The sequence below is a fragment of the Pteropus medius genome, unplaced genomic scaffold (assembly GCF_902729225.1).
Source record: "Pteropus medius unplaced genomic scaffold, Ma_sr-lr_union100, whole genome shotgun sequence".
NCBI lineage: Eukaryota > Metazoa > Chordata > Mammalia > Chiroptera > Pteropodidae > Pteropus > Pteropus medius.
The window spans coordinates 4,895,737-4,911,850 of NW_024343733.1; the positions used below are offsets into that span (position 1 = coordinate 4,895,737).

Below are 16,114 nucleotides of genomic sequence, written 5' to 3' on the forward strand. Positions count from 1 at the left end.
GATCCCCACCCCACCATTGCCAGCGTCATATGGCTTACTCCTCCTGAACGGACCTTTAGCCACATCTTTGATGCTTTAAAATGCCTTGTTTTGAGAAGGAGAGAGGACAGAGTGTATCACAACCCAGACTTTGGAACTCTCCGGCCTTTGTCACTATCCCTCATCCCAGGGACACACACAGACACACCCTCTACCTCCCTCTGTAATTACAGAAGCTAAGTTAACATGGTTGGTAGCCATCGGCTGGGAGCACAAGCTGGATTCATCTCTAATGCTGATTCCAGGGATCTGTAATTTTCATCAGTGACACATGACCTTTTTACGGAACTGAAAAATGCACGCACAGCGAACAAGCTGCAACCCTGAAGCGCTCCTGTCTTGATCGGGACTAATTATTTTTATAAATAAAATAATTAACCATCCTGGTGACCCACTGATGGGGATAGGAGACTTGCTTTGGGCACCGTTAATCACCCCCGGGCTGGTTTTTAGGACGCCTTCATCTCCTCGCAGCCTGGCCTGGACGGAGAGGGAAGCAGGGATCCTGTGTCACCCACATCAAAGAGCCCTCGCCTGGGCCTCCAAGGGAAGAGGGAGATGGAAGCACAAGTGTGACCCTTAGTCAGCAAAAGGAAATCTCTTGGCTTCTCTCCACAGTGAAGCTCACCCAGGGAAACTTAGAGTTGGAAGGGACCCTGCAACCATGGGATAGTCTGGAGGTCTGGGTTTGAATTCCTGCTGTGTGGTCTTTAGCATGTTACTTAACTTCTCTGGAGTCTCAGGATGTCAGCAGGGCCTGGAAAGATCATTGTATGGATGAAATGAGATAACCTGTCAGACATCCTAGAGCTTGATGGGTATCTTATAAATTATTTTTATATATGATTCACAGTTCAACCTCATCGTTGTACAGTTAAGGCCCTGAGACGGGAGAGAACTTGACCAGGGTCACACAGTCAGTTTGTGGCAAAACTGGAACCAGAACCCAGGTCTTTTTTGGGTCTGTCGTTACTGTTTTTTGTTTGTTTGTGTTTAACTTCACCTGTATTAGTTTGTCTGAACTCTTTGTTATCCAGTCTGAACTCTTGAAATATCCAGAACACTAATGATATGGTATCTCTTTAGCCTGAGTTATCTGGATACAATTTGGCTTGTGTTTCACAGGCATGAGGAAGCGGCATAGTACAAAATGTGGAGATTCTGCACTCAAACAGGGCAGTATTTTATGGCTTGTCTGCACCATTTCCTTGCTAGGTGACCCTAGGCAAACCTATGAAAATGTCTGTTCTCAGATTCCTTATCTCTAAAGTGAAGATAATCATGGAATCTATCATATATTTTATGAGATGATCTATAAAGTGACATCTAGCAAGTATTTACATAAGTCAGCTATTGCCACAATAGCGCTGTGTAACAAATCCCCCCAGAACTCAAAGTCTTAAAATATTAACCATTTATTCTCACTCACGCATCTGCAGGTTGACTATGAATCAGCTTATTCAGGTTGGGTCCAGCTGAGCTTGGGTTTTAGATCTGCTTTACATGCCTTCATTTCCTTGGACCAGGTGACTGACTGCTCAGGACAGTTCTCATGGGACGGTAGACACGTAAGAGAGATAAGCAGAAATATACAAAGTCACTTAAAGCCTAGGTTCGTAACTGGTACACTATCCACTCTGTATTGGCCAAAGCAAGTTATATGGCCAACCCCAACACCAGTGGGGTAGAGAAATAAACCTACCCCTTGTGGGAGGAACTCCAGGGTCATATGACAATGGATGTGGACACAAGGAAGCAGGAACAGAGAACAATAAAACAATCTACCACAATGGACAATAAATGCTGTCAGTTCTTACAAGAGACAACTGCTTGAACTCAGCAGCTTGAGAACTAATACTGCCTTATGTAGGCCGTAGCACTTGACAGTTTTCAAAGTTTCACTTTTCTCCAATGGTCTTATATGTTACCCTCACCACAATGCTGTGGAGTAAGAACCAGAGTCCCCATTTTACAGCTGGGGAAACAGGAGCTCAGAGTAGTAATGAACTTGCCCCCAGATCATACACCTGGAGAGTGTGACAAAGCAGGACCGGAATCTGGGTTTCTCAGCCCAGCCCCAGATCAGGGCTGGGTCCGTGACCTCATGGGAAAAAGAGAGTACCCAGCACCCCTTTCTTGTTTTGCTTCTTCCTAGAATCAGATCAAAACATATTCAGCCAGCCCATGAGATGCAGGTGAGGGAACTTGATAGAGCAGCGAGGAAAAGCATGAATTATGAGCTGCGGGGGTTATTTTCACAATCTTTCCACAGTAGAATTCTCCAGATGCCTCCTAGCGTTTAATAGGAACTTTTGGCAAAGAGAGCCGGGCTCAAATCCCACCTCCAGCTCCTGTTTGTTATTTGATCTTGAATGTGTAAATTAACTCCTCTGAGCCTCAGTTCCTTACTTGTAAAATGAGGATAATAATCATTTCTACTGCATAAAAAGGCTGTGAAGAAGACCCATTCATTCATTTGTTCATCCAATTAATACTTATCGAGTCCCTACTATGTGCCGGATATTGTTCTAGATGCTAGAGATGTAGCAGTAAATATAAGAAAGTCTTTGCCCTCATAGAGCCTACATGCTAGTGCAAGGAGAAAGGCCATAAACAGCTATGCAAATAAATACACAGTATTAAAAGATGGTGGTAAGTGCTAAGGAGGAAAAGGAATCGGGGTAAGGGGATGAGGGAGAGCCTGGCATTGTGCAGGGTCCCTGCATCATGTTTACTTCTAGTATTTAAGGGAAGCCTCACCGATGAAGTGACATTTGAGCAAAGATTCGAAGGAAGTGTAGAAACAATCCAGGTGACATCTGGGAGATGTAAAAATGCAAAAGCCTCGAGGTGGGAGTATGCTTGGCCAACACGGTTGGAACGATCTGAGAGAAGAGGAGAATGATAAAATGAGATTAGAGCATCGACAGGGGGCCGATTTGTGCAGTGATTTGGGGGCGATTATAAGGACTTTGATTTTTATACTTGGAGTGAGATGGGAAGCCCTGATGGGAAGAGAGGAGTGTGACACCATCTGACTTCGTTGAAAAGGATCATTCAGGCTTTGGGATGGGAAATAGACTTGAGGGGACCAGGGCAGGGATTTTATGGGATAATGCATGCGGAACACTTAATACAGAGCCGGGTATGTTCTAAATGGTCAGCGGCGTGTTGGTCTGCTTGGGCCGTCGTAACAGGATGCCGCAGACCAGGCGGCTTAAACAACCCAGGTTTATTTCCTCACGGTTCTAGAGACTAGAAGTCCAAAATCAAGGTGTTGGCAGGTTCGGTCTCTTCTGAGGACTCTCTCCTAGGCTTATACATGGCCACCTTCCCACTGCATCCTCAGATGGTTATCCCTTGGTCTCTATTGTCTATGTCCAGAGTCCAAGGACACCTGCCATGTTGGATTAGGGCTCATCCATATGACCTGTTTTTACCCTAATTACCTCTTTAAAGGCTTTATCTCCAAATACGTTCTGAGGTACTGGGGAGTAAGACTTCAGCATGTGAATTTTGGGGATGATGCAATTCAGCCCATAACAAAGAGCAATAATAAAAGTAATAATAAATTATTATTATCCTTATGGTGCATTCAGGATCTCTCCTGTATAGGCGAGTTATGTACCCTTCGTATCGTGCAGCACCTCCCAGGGACCGACACGGGCTTTGAGCTTTTTCCAGCCCCATCCCCAACACCATTTAGATGACAAATATTTATTATGCACATCTTTGTGCCGGGTTCTGAGATACCGTGCTGAGCAAGTACCGTCAGGTCGCTCAGTTGTTCTGGACATGACATGGTTTCTTGAACCTTCACCATCTTCAACAGACTGTTCCGGATCTCCTTTCAAGAAGGATCTGCTGATCACCCACATGCGCCAGGCACTGTGCCAGGCTTTGGTAATGATAATGATGAACAAGGCAAGGCTCTGCTATCAAGGAACTCTTGAAGATTTGTTCCCTGTAGCTAATCGCATAAACAAACCCATTCTGACACATCGGTGGGTGTTAATAAATTTTCCTCTCGAGATAACATATGTGTCTTTTGGAGACCTTGTGATTCGGTGGAGTGCACGTGGTGGGATTTTTAGGCAGAGTGACAGGCCTGTAGGGGACTTACCTCTTGGCGTGAGCCCAGATGCATAGTGTCTTGTATACTGGCTTACTTGCTGGTGTCTACCAGATGGGTGAGAACAGAAGTCACATCAGTCATTTTTTTACTACATATCCAGTATGTGGCATTGTGGCTGGCACACAGTTGGTGCTCCACAAATATTTGCAGAATAGATAGATGAACCTTAAATTGCACTGTCCAATATGGTAGCCACTCACCTCCTCTTGCTCTGTGTATTTAAATTAAAAACGAAATAAGATTGATGGTTAAATGCATTTATTCATTTCTTATTAAAATGAAAAATCGTTTCCTCAGTCACATTTCAAGTATTCAGTGGCCATGCGTGTTCGTGCTACCGTAGTGGACAGCACAGATAACAGGCTAGAGAGTGTCCCCATCATCACAGAAAGCTTGCAAATCTAGAGCAATGGTTCTCAACCAGGAGCAATTTTACCCCCCAAAGGACATCTGGCAGTGTTCGAAGATGTTTTTGGTTGTCCCAACTGGAGTTGCTCCTGTCATCTAGTGGATGGAAGTCAAGGATGCTACTTAATATCCTACAGTGCACAGGACAGGCCCCCACCTCGTGCCAACAATAGTACTAAGGCTTTGATGCTACTACGGGTGCCAGCTCACACATCTACAGTACTCAACAGTTTGCAAGGTTGAGTTATCCTGTGTAATTCCTCCAACTCTGGGAGGTAGTTAGGGCTAGCATCATCCCCACTTTGAAGGGGGAAAAAAGCAAGGCTCAGAGATGTTATGTGTCTCAGAAGACAGCAGAAATTGAACTTAAGGGCCCATGTTATAGAGAGGCTGTTTTTTTCTCAGTTAAGAAAGATTTTTTTTCTAACAGTTTCTGGAAAGTGGAAGCAGCGTTTCCCTTCATCGAAGATATGTTGACTGAGATTACTCCATGGAGCTGTTTTTTCCCATAGTACTCCACAGAGTATTAGCCCACTCAACCATAAAACAAAGTTTCTATGGCCACAAATTTTTTTCGTTGCTTTCTTTTATTTGTCATTTTTCGTGGCCACAAATTTTTGATAAAAGCTGCATAACACGTTCCCTTCCTGGGCCTTCTCGTTGCGCTTAAGACATTAAATGCTCTGATAAGTCCTGCAGCAACAAAATCTGGTTCTCTTTGTTTAACCTAGCGTTTCTCCACCCCATTTGAGTTCATGGCTCCATCCCCATGCCATGATAGAGGAGCAACCAAGTATTTATGTAGAATCAATGTTCAATGAAACACATTTTGGTAAATGCTGCTTTATAGCAATCAGGCATGGAATGAAATATCACACAAGCTTTTGGGTATATCTGTACGTTATATCTATGTGGCCATGGGCAAGTCCCGGTGTTTGGGAAGAGTCATTTGGTGTGTCTGGATCTGGGCTAACTGACTCACCCAAGGTCACATAGCTAGAGTGTTCATTTCAGACCTGGGCAGGCATTTATTTCATTTATTTATCATTTTCCTCTTTTTGACTCTTGGGATTCTATTTGATTCAGTGTAAAGTCTTTCTCCCAAAAAGCCTGAATTAGATACAGTGTACCTCAATCATCTGTTCAATACCACATTCCCAAGGAGAATTACATCACTTGCCTTATTTAGACTATATCATTGGCAACTGTTGAAGTATGGACATAGATGGCTCCTATGTTGCAATCAGTGGGTGCCGGCTCATCCAAAAGAGAGTGGTCATAAAGTGAGTTTCAGCTGATAAGAGCCATGTGTGTCTGTCAGGTGTTACTTGGTAGGTGTTTTTGTCACCATGCAATACAGTGATTCCAAGAGTCACCTGGGGAGAGACCCTTGTGAATTGAAGACTTTTAAAGCTTAGCTTGATTCCAGCCAAGTACCAACAAAAAGATAATCTAGGATGTCCAACTGTTGAGAGACAGAGAGAGGAGAGGGGACAGAACGGGAGAGTCCTTAGAGAACAGATACATTGGAGTTTAGGGTGCTGAGTTTTCCACAGTTTTGGACCCACATGATTATTCGTATGAGATATCGGAAGTGGCCCCATGAACACAGCATGAAGTACCATGTAATAACACGGTGAGAAAGCAAAATTGCCCTTTCAATTCACTTCCTGTCCTTTCCATTGTGAAAGAGTTGTCTCGGTTTGGGACTACTACATTTTTAACACCTCTCATCTGTGCTCATCTTACATTCTTAATAAAAGAAGGAGCAGGTATCAGGTTCAGAGCCTGGGGCAGTTGGCAGTGCATAGCTGGAATTTAATAATGTTTCCACGTTTTCATCATATCTGTTTTTAAGGCCATCTTCTATTACTGAAAAAGACACTTATTTTCCATTGACAATTGTGGTGTGAGGTTGCCTTTAAACCAAATGTATTAAGCCAAAAAAGCAAATCAATTTCAAGAATAATATTAAGCAAATGCTAGTACAGGAAACATTTGCATAAATGGACAAAAATCGTGATTGGTCTTGTGTGAGCAGCTGAGGTTTAGGACATATGTTTTGAAGGAGACATGGCTTTGGGGAAAGCAAGTCTGGGTTACATGCCAGCTCCATCACGGAACAGCTGTGTTGTCTTGATCAAGGCTTTTTGACTCTCTGAGTCTCAACTTGTTGTCAATTAGGCAGGGATAGTAAATTATCCATTTTATGTGGTTAATATGAAATGATCATATAAGGAACGTAGTAGGGGCTCAAAAGTGGCAACTCTCACTGTGCCAATTTTGTGACTAACATATGGATTTATATAATACATGGTGCCTCTAAGGGTCCCAGGTTTGGAGTAGATTTCTTTCTGATCCACATTCTAATAGTAACACTCGATGAGGATAGTTGAACCTTGAACAGCATGGATTGGAACTGTGCACATCCACCTATACCCAATTTTTTTCAATTGGCCCACTCAATTCAAACCCGCATTGTTCAAGGGAGCTGGGAATCCACGTATGTGGAGAGCCGACTGTCATTATGTGTAGATTTTCAACTGTATGGGCGGTCAGCGCCCCTAACCCCCACGTTGTTCAACTGTACTCATTCCGTGCCAGGCACTGTTCTAAGCATTGGCCATATAGTATCTTATTTAACACTCCCAGTGACTCAGCGAGGGAGAGAATATTATCCCACTTTACAGATGAGGCACAAGAAGGTAAAGTACCTTATCAAAAGTCACACGACTAGAAAGCAGCAGAGGCAGTCCTCAAACCCAGGCAGCTTGCCTGCATGTTCTTAACTACTCTCATAGGTACCAGAAACTCCTACATTTTATAGGCCAACAGTAAAGTTTTTGTTGTTGTTGATGAAGAGAGTGATTGCATTAGTTGGTAGTCCTTTGGTTACCAGGGACATAAACCACGCCAAAATAGCTCCAGTAATAAAGAGGATATATTGGTTCTCATAACTGAAAAGGTGAATAGCTTCAGGTTTGCTGGATCCAGGAACTTAAACAATGTCGTCCCCCTCTTCATAGTCAACCTCTCCTCTTGCGGGGACAAGGGGGCTGCCAGGAGCTCCAAGCTTTCATCTTGTCCTTTTTTAGCAACCTCTAGCAAAGGAGGTCCCTTCCCAGTGGTTTCAAGAGAAGTCCCAGAATTGAGCCTTGCTGACTTAATTGGCCTGGTTTAGACAGGTGCCTATTTATGAACCAATCATCGTTGCCAAGGGCATGTGATGCTTGATTCTATGCTCATCCTTGAAGCTGGGATGAAGGCACATTTGCCTGAATCAGAGGGACTGAGAGTAGAGAAAGGGGTGGTCCCTCAGGGAAGAATCTGCTGCTCATACTGTAACAGCAGAGAATAAACACTCAGCAGGGAAAATTATGCCTCCTGTAAAATCTTACTTTCCATCTTCATAGAGAAGATTCATGGGCTAGGGGCCTGCACCAGGAAGGATCAGACTGAGTCTTCATCACTTCCGTCTCCCTGGTTTGCTCTGTGACCTTGGACAACCCCATAAACCCGAATGTGTCTCAGTGTCTTCAGGTGTTACATGGGACAGTAACTTCTTGCCACTTTGCAAGACTATTTTAAAGAGCAGAGCACATGCAATAGTGTTATTTATAAATGTAATTAACATTGCAGCTTTTCCCCCCGCTGTAATTTCTATAAAAAGCACACTTAAGTCCATCCAAGTTTTTTTTTTTTTCCAAATAGCTCATACCCCTCTCAAAATCCCAATTTAGCCAGTTCCTGCTGGATTTTTAAGATCTGCATCTCCTCACATTTGCTATGTACTTTCAAATAAGCGGTTTCAAAGAGTGCTCGTGAAATCAAATGACATCTTACCAAGATGCCCGCATGCCAAGATACTACATGGCAAAAGCATGCTGAGTATTTTGTATGGACCATCTCATTTAGTTGTCCTGAAAACCCAGTTCTGTTGTGAGCAATATGAGTCAGGGAGAATATAGCACAGAACAGACAGTTTGAGATCTGGATTGCTGAGTGTAAATCCCGATCTGGCCTCTAATAGCAGCAGGACCAGGGCAAGTCACTTTAACCTCTGAGCTTCAGTACCTCATCTGTAAAATGGGAACATGGAGGCTATGTCATAAGGTTGTTGAGAGAACAGAGTGAGCTAATAGATATAAAGGCGTTAGCAGCCTGCCTTGCACCTAGAGGGAACTTCTTCAAGGTCACGCAGCAGGCATCAATCCCAGCCCTGTCTGCCTCCAGGACCCATGCCGTGCTGCTGTACAACAGAAACACTCCTGTTCTGGGGCCGCCCTTCGGCTCCCAGCAATTCAGGGTCTCTGGCCCCTCCAGCGTACCCAGGTCTGCTCTGTACACTCAGGCTACAAATTGCCTGCTGCAGTGTCCTGAAATAACTCTGCTCTTCCGGCCAGCCCCCCTCCAAGCCTCCCTCCTACCAGGCCCAGAATAGCCACATACATCTCGGCTCCAAAACAGTCTGCAGCATGCTTCCTCCCCTTTGATAATAGCTCAGCTGTGTCAACATGCCGGCAAAAGACTAGTTTTACAAGTCCATAGCCATGGTCTTATGTGACATTTCCTTGCACCTTTACCTTGTATTAAGGGAACTGACGTCCCTTGTCTTACTGAGAATCTTCTTGCCATGGCCTGGAAAATCTTTGCCAAACCTGGTCGCTGCTCATTTTTATAATCTTATCTTATTCCTCTCCTTCCTTTACCCATTTTGCTCATGTCCTTCTCACCTCTTTTAAGTTCTTGAAACCCACTGAGCTTTCTCCCTCCTCCCTCAGAGAGACTTTGCACATGCTGTTCACACTGGCTGGGATGCTCGTACCCAGCCCTTTTTAAAATGATTATTTCCTTCTCGCCATTCAGATCTCGAGCAAGCCTCTCCTAATCGCCCCTATACTTCCTTTCCTTTATTTGCACATATCACAAGTTATGACTACACGTATTTTTCCAGAACACTTATTTCTTTAATGCCTATCTCCTATACTAAATTGTGGGCTCCGTTATAGTAGACACTTTGTCTATCTCGTTCACCAAGTTTTCACCAGAGCCCAGAACAGTGTCTGACCCTTAAGAGGAGTTCAGTAGGTATTTCTGAAGGAGAGACGTGCTGACGACCATGTTATATGATAAGCATCATCACCCCTCTTCAACGGATGACAAGATAGAGATGCAGAGTGTCAAGGGATTTGCCAACGTCACTGTGAAGGCTGCAAACAGGACATAAGTGAAAACCCACATCCCCAGGCTCTCACTCCAGGGTTCCTTTCTACCCCCCAAAGTGGCTTTTATAACAGAGACGTGACCGTGTTTTTTCCTCACACGATGCCAGGAAGACTCCTTGGAAATAGACTCACTGAGCTAAATTTTGACTTATGGATAGGCAGTCACCAGGAAAGAAGATGGGGAAGGGTGCTCCAAGCGGAGGGAGCAGCAGACAGACACAAAGGCATGGAAGTGTCTCATAGCAAGCACTGAGCAGATAACAAATGTGTCCTTAACTTATTCACTCATCTAGTCATTTATTTGTGCCACATTTACTTGAGATCTGCTATGTGTCAGACATTCTGGGGGGCACTAAAAATATATAGATAAAAAAATAACACGAGACACTAATAATACTAATTAATCTTTATCGAGCCCATATTGTGTCCAAGACACTATATTAAGTGTCTTAGATGGACTATCTCTTTTTTAACCCTTATAACAGTGATATATATGTTCCCTGAGACAGGTCCAGGAGTTGTCCCCATTTTACAGAGGAGTAGATGGAGGCTTAACAAGGTTAAGTAACTTCTCACGTCACTAAATGCAAAAGTGGAAAAGCTGGAATTGGAATCTAGGCATCTTGAGTTAAAAACCCAAATTCATAGCCCACTGGTCATCTTGTTCCTCCTATAGCTCTTCTGTGTAAGAGGGTCCATCATAATAGAGGAGATTTCCAGAAATAATAGCTCAAGCATTCCTCAGGAGTGTGAGCTACTGTCAGAAATCTCTCCCCACTCGCCCCTTCTTCTGATGTTCCCTAGAGCTGGAGACCCACCCTCTCTCCTCCCTGGAGCGCACCCTCCGGCCCCATTTCTCTGCCTTTCCCCGCTTCAATCCTAACCTTTTTCTTCCAGAGATTTTGTCCCCTTAACACCCTTCACCTTCTCTCTAAGATTGTTTCTGCCCATGACAGCCAAATTCAGTGCCATCTACCCCACCTGCAGCTGTCTCAAATATTCTGCGAGCTCTCTAGTTGAGAGGTCCGTGATCACCTTTTCCCCTGAGCAGTGCCAGACCTGGAAAAAACGGCCTTCACATCTTGCAGTTACCAATTGCAGCTATTTAGCTGGAGACACCTCCACCCAGCCCTCCTCCCTGCCCAGCAAGCACAAGACCTGGAACAATAGAGCCGCATTTCAGAGCCTCTGGGGCAGTCCTCAGGCCTAAAGTCACTTTTATTTTGCTGTCGACTTAGAAAACATTGATTCTTCCAATTAAGTGTCCCCTTACCTACCCACTCGCCAGGGCTTATACTTCACATTCAGTCCCTTGCCAACCCTGTTGAAGAGACTCAGAGTGATGTTCATTCGTGTGTTCAATCATTCATTCATTTATTCATTCATTCATTATGACAGGCACTGAGCTAGACTCTGGGGATACAACACTGAGCCAACCAGACAGAGATACCAGATAAGAACTTACCTGTTTCTCTCTCCCTCAGTGATGAGATAACAGAAGAATGATAGTTACCAAGGACTTGGGGAGCCAAGAAAAGCTTCCAGAGGAAGTAATGATTAGGAAGAGGTATAAGCAAGAATTGGCCAGGAAAGAGGAGAGGAGTATAAAGTATCCCCGATGTGGGCAAAGATGAGAAAGGGCCTGGCCCACCTAGGGAAGAGCCACCCTGGCTAGAGTGTGAGGTGGAAGTTGGGAGTTGAATGAGAGGGAGCTGGGAAAGGTGAAGGAAGAGATCGGATCCTCGTACATATCATCTTAAAGGTTTTAGGCAGTTGCATCTTCCGTGTGTCTCACATCAATGTTAACCTGGCTGTGGATTTCTCTTTCTCTCGGGAGAGCTTTGTCCTCTGCAAGGTCAGATCGTGGTAACCCAGAGCATTGCCACTCTCCAGGGCTGAAGTGTCCAGCATCTCTGGGAAAAGGAGAGAGGGTCCAAGGTCCCATTACGTTGGGGATCAGACAGAGATTTGAGCTGACTGGCTCATAAGCTAGTTCTCTTCTTGATGTCGATCCATCCCCTGGTGCTGAGGGAATATGACCAGTAGAGTGGAAGTCGCCCTAGGGAAGGATAAGTCCGGGCACTGCCCCTGACTGCTGTGCTATTTTGTGTGGACTTAACTCACTTTTTTGGACTCAGTTTCCCCATCGATAAAATGAGATGATTGGAGATTTTTTCAGCTTTGATATTCCATGAGTATAATGGGTATCAAGAGAAAATAAAATGGAATCTGAGATGACTGAGGCATGAAAACATCTCACATGTCAGCTCATGCGGCAAAAATGTTTCTCCCTTGGAATTATCTACTTCAGTGGACAGATATGGACAAAACAGCAAAAACAAAACAAAAACAAAATTTAAAAATTACGCAGGAGAACCAAAGAGCCAAAGGAGAAGTGGCCGTTGATATGACACACCTGTCTCACACTGTTGAACACTCGTGGGCATTTTCACATGTATCCACACAAGCATTCCCACATATCTACATGGCATGGATCACTATATATGTATGCATTCACATACCCCTGTCCACATACACAAACTTCCTGAGGATCTCTCTCTACCTCAAATGTTATTTACAGGGATCAGATCTCTGTGAATGTTCTGAAGTTGTATCTGGGTTGGGGACACACACACACACACACACACAAACAACAGAATCAGTCCTTGTATTTTCTGGAGCCTACACGAGGCAGAATATCCCAGGCCCTAAGGTATTCCACCTAGTTTCAGTGGAGACTAAGGAGGTGAGGTCTGAGTTAGCTGACTGGGAATTAATTGACTTCCTCCATGCATTCTCAATAACTTCTTTGACAAGGCCCCCTCCCAAGTATGGTCCAGAGGAGCATAAGAATGAGGGCATGGACCCCAGCTCCATAACACTCAACTTCTCATCCCATAGTAGGCCGTGGAGAACTGCTCCACATCTCACATTCCACATCATCCAGCTTCCTGAAGGACATAATGACCTCCAAAGACAGGTCTCTGGGATGAAATCAGCTCACTTTTGCTTTTATCGAACATCTTATCAACCTTAGTTCATAGTCTGAGATGGGAGGAAAAAACATAATTCTCGCTTGCCAACCAAATCCTGGCTACTGGCTAGTTTGCTTTAAGAACGAAGCACTGTGCTCCATCATTTTACCCCCACATCCTCCTAAGGACACCCTACTTCTCGGTCTCATTTGAGCATTCCTGCTCCCTCCCCGCACCTCTCAATGGAGTGTGTGTGTGTGTGTGTGCGCGCGCGTGTGTGTGCGCGCGCGCGTGCGTGCGCATGCGCATCAGCATGTGTGGCAGGGCTGTGTTCTCAGTGGCAGAAAAGTCCTTGAAGGTTGAAGGAATGAATAATGGAAGGAAAACAATCGCCACCTTGTCAAGCCCCAGACTGAAAATTCTTCAAGATGGACTCAAAAATAGCAATGTTTCCCGCTTGTTAATTAACTTGTGCCAAAGGTGAGTCAGAGTGTCCTTGAGCTGCGGAGGCTAGAAGAGAAAAAAATGTGTAGCCCTGCGTGTGCATTTGGGCGTGTGGGCAGAACTTCCGCTCAAACCCAGGGGCTTTGCTGATTCATGTCCCTGAGAGCTTGACAGCGGTTCAGCACCGAGGACAGCGGCCGCTGATTACACAACTTAAGGCTATGGTGACTCTGATCGTGAAATACTACCTTGGCTGCAATACCGGCCATTCTTACCTATAGAACCTACTAGTTACATCACCTTTCCAGTGTCCCTCACTCTATGGGAATTGTGTGCTCCTGCAAAGTTGTGTGCAAATCTATATTTTATAATGTGAAAAATTCAGAAACACATTTATTTATTTCTAAAATATCTTCTGGGTTGATGGGGTGGAAATCTTGAAGCTTTGGTCTCCCTGATTTCTGAAAAAGTAGATGTGTCCAGAGACAGTGTAACTTAGTGGTTAAGAGCATCATAGGAATATATCAAGGTTTCTTGGCACTTCTGGCATTTTGGTCTGGATAATTCTTTTTTGGGGAAACCGCTCTGTGCATTGTATGATGTTTGCAGTATCCCTGGCCTCTACCCACTGTCACCAAAACTGTCTCCAGACATTGTCAAATGTCCTCCCGATGGTTAAATCTCTCACCTTCACCGAGAATCTATGGAATAGGTGTATCTGAATTTGAATCCTGGTTCTGCCACTTCTTAATGATCCTGGTTAATTGGCTTACATGCTTCATGGCTCTGCTTTCTCATATGCAAAATGAAAACAACTTTAATATTTACCTATGAGTTTCTATAAAGACTGAATAAGATATTTCTTGTCAACTTATTTAGCATGGCTCTAGGCACATAATAAGCCTTCAAATGATGCTAGTATCATAGGTGGTTATCATCATCATCAACATCATCATCATCATCATCATCATCATCATCATCATCATCATCTTGGCCATTTAACTCCAGAAATTATGCTGTCATGTTTCTAAATCATGCAGAAAACATTACTGGTATCCACCAAACAGTTGGCCCTCTGCTAGGTGATGACTGTTTAAAGATGAATGAGCCATAGTTTCTTTCTCCAAAGAACTAGAAGTCCTGGATTTGATCTCATGGTCATAAATGCATGTGACTCCCATGGTAATATATGCTTGACACTTTATCCTGTATCTCTCAGTAAAGATAAGCTTAATAGCAACTAAGCGCTACAGTAGCAACCAACTCCCAAATGTCAGGGGCTTAAAACAACAAAGATTTCTTTTCATGCTCATACTACATGTTCATCTCAGCCTGACAGGAATTTCTGCTCCATGTTGTCCTCTCTCAAGAGCCCAGACTGAATTAACCTCTACCATCTGGAATGTCTGTAGTTACTAGGCAGGGAGAAAGGAAAAATGGTAAACCCACACTTGCCTTTAAAAGCTTACCTGGAAGCTGCACACATCAGTTTCTTTTGCACTTCATTAGTAAAGCAAGTCATGGCATCATACCTAAACTCAAGAAGAAGGGTGAGTGCAGCCCCACTATGTGCCTGAAAGAAGAGCTGGGATATTTATTAATATCCTTGATAACTACCACATAACCATTTCACAAGTGCTAGCTACTGGTCCATAGGGGGATATTGTGAGTTCAAGTGAAAGGATCTGTCTAAAATCCTTCCCACTATGTAATATTTGTATTACATAAAAATATGGCATCACGTTCTCTTGAGCATGAAGACGAGAGTGAGTAGAGAGAGAGAGAGGAGGGAGGAGAGACTATTAATGGAAGTTATGGATCTGACCTCCTATCTCGATTGCTAAGCCACAGTCTTAAAGCCCCAGGATTTAACATGTGATGACACTGGGCTACATGCTTAAAACATCATAAGAAGAGTTCATACTTTTCAAAAGAAAACAGGAAACAAAACGATACCCCTACATCTGGTTGTTCTTAATATCTTTTGAAAATAATTAACAGGGAAATTTTAATGGGAGCTCTATTGATTTACAGCTCAAATCGGGATAATCCACATCAAGGCTCCATTGGCGATTTCGTTTTGGCTTCCAAAGGCTGCATTATTAATTCATTTCTAAAGCGATCTCTCTTACTCCCAAGGGGTATATCCCAAATAACTACGTGCTTACAATACCCTGTTTGATTAAAATTTAACAAGCTATGTTATTGACAAATAAACTATTTATCTCGGTGTTGTTGCCAGTGCCAAATGGAATGTTTTGAACAAAGGAATAGAATTGACACACTAAAGAGATTGTCATTAATAATTCACAATAGCCAAAAATGCACGCACACACATATTTTTTTTTCCAGTGGTGGCAATAGAGTATTAAAAAAAAAAACAAAAAACCAGAAGAGTCAGCCAAAGTTCTCTGGTTTCCTATTTATTAAAAGGGGAAAAACCAAGAAATTGAACTTAGCCTGTCATGTGATGTAGTAAAAAGCACATTTAAGAAAACTGCTATTAACTTGCCTCTGCTATTAACTTACTGTTTGACCTGAGGGAAGACACTTAACTTCCCTAGGCTTGTTTCCTGTTTTGGAAAATGAGACTAAGAAAACTTTGCTTATTTAAAGTTTAGGGTTTTGTCAGGATAAAACGGGAGGCAAATATAAACTGCTTTGGAAATGCAGATGGTGCTTTATAAATATCAGAATTATATCGATAAGTGCTTCTCTTCCTTGCTTCTCAACCAGAAACTGATTTATCTGGCACAGATTTATGGAAAGAGAGAAAAAAGGCCATTCTGTTATCTTTTTTGGGGGGGAGGGGAGTTATATTCTCAAAGTTTTGCTTCAGCTGATAATGAAGACATTGATCTGAGCAAATTGCCCCATCGACCCTCATG

General features: G+C 43.5%; 1 protein-coding gene across 1 annotated transcript in view; it reads left to right on the plus strand.

Moving 5' to 3' along the window:
* SRRM4 (serine/arginine repetitive matrix 4) overlaps nt 1–16,114 on the plus strand; it is a 144,931-nt gene that overhangs the window by 53,370 nt on the left and 75,447 nt on the right. The window lies entirely within an intron of this gene.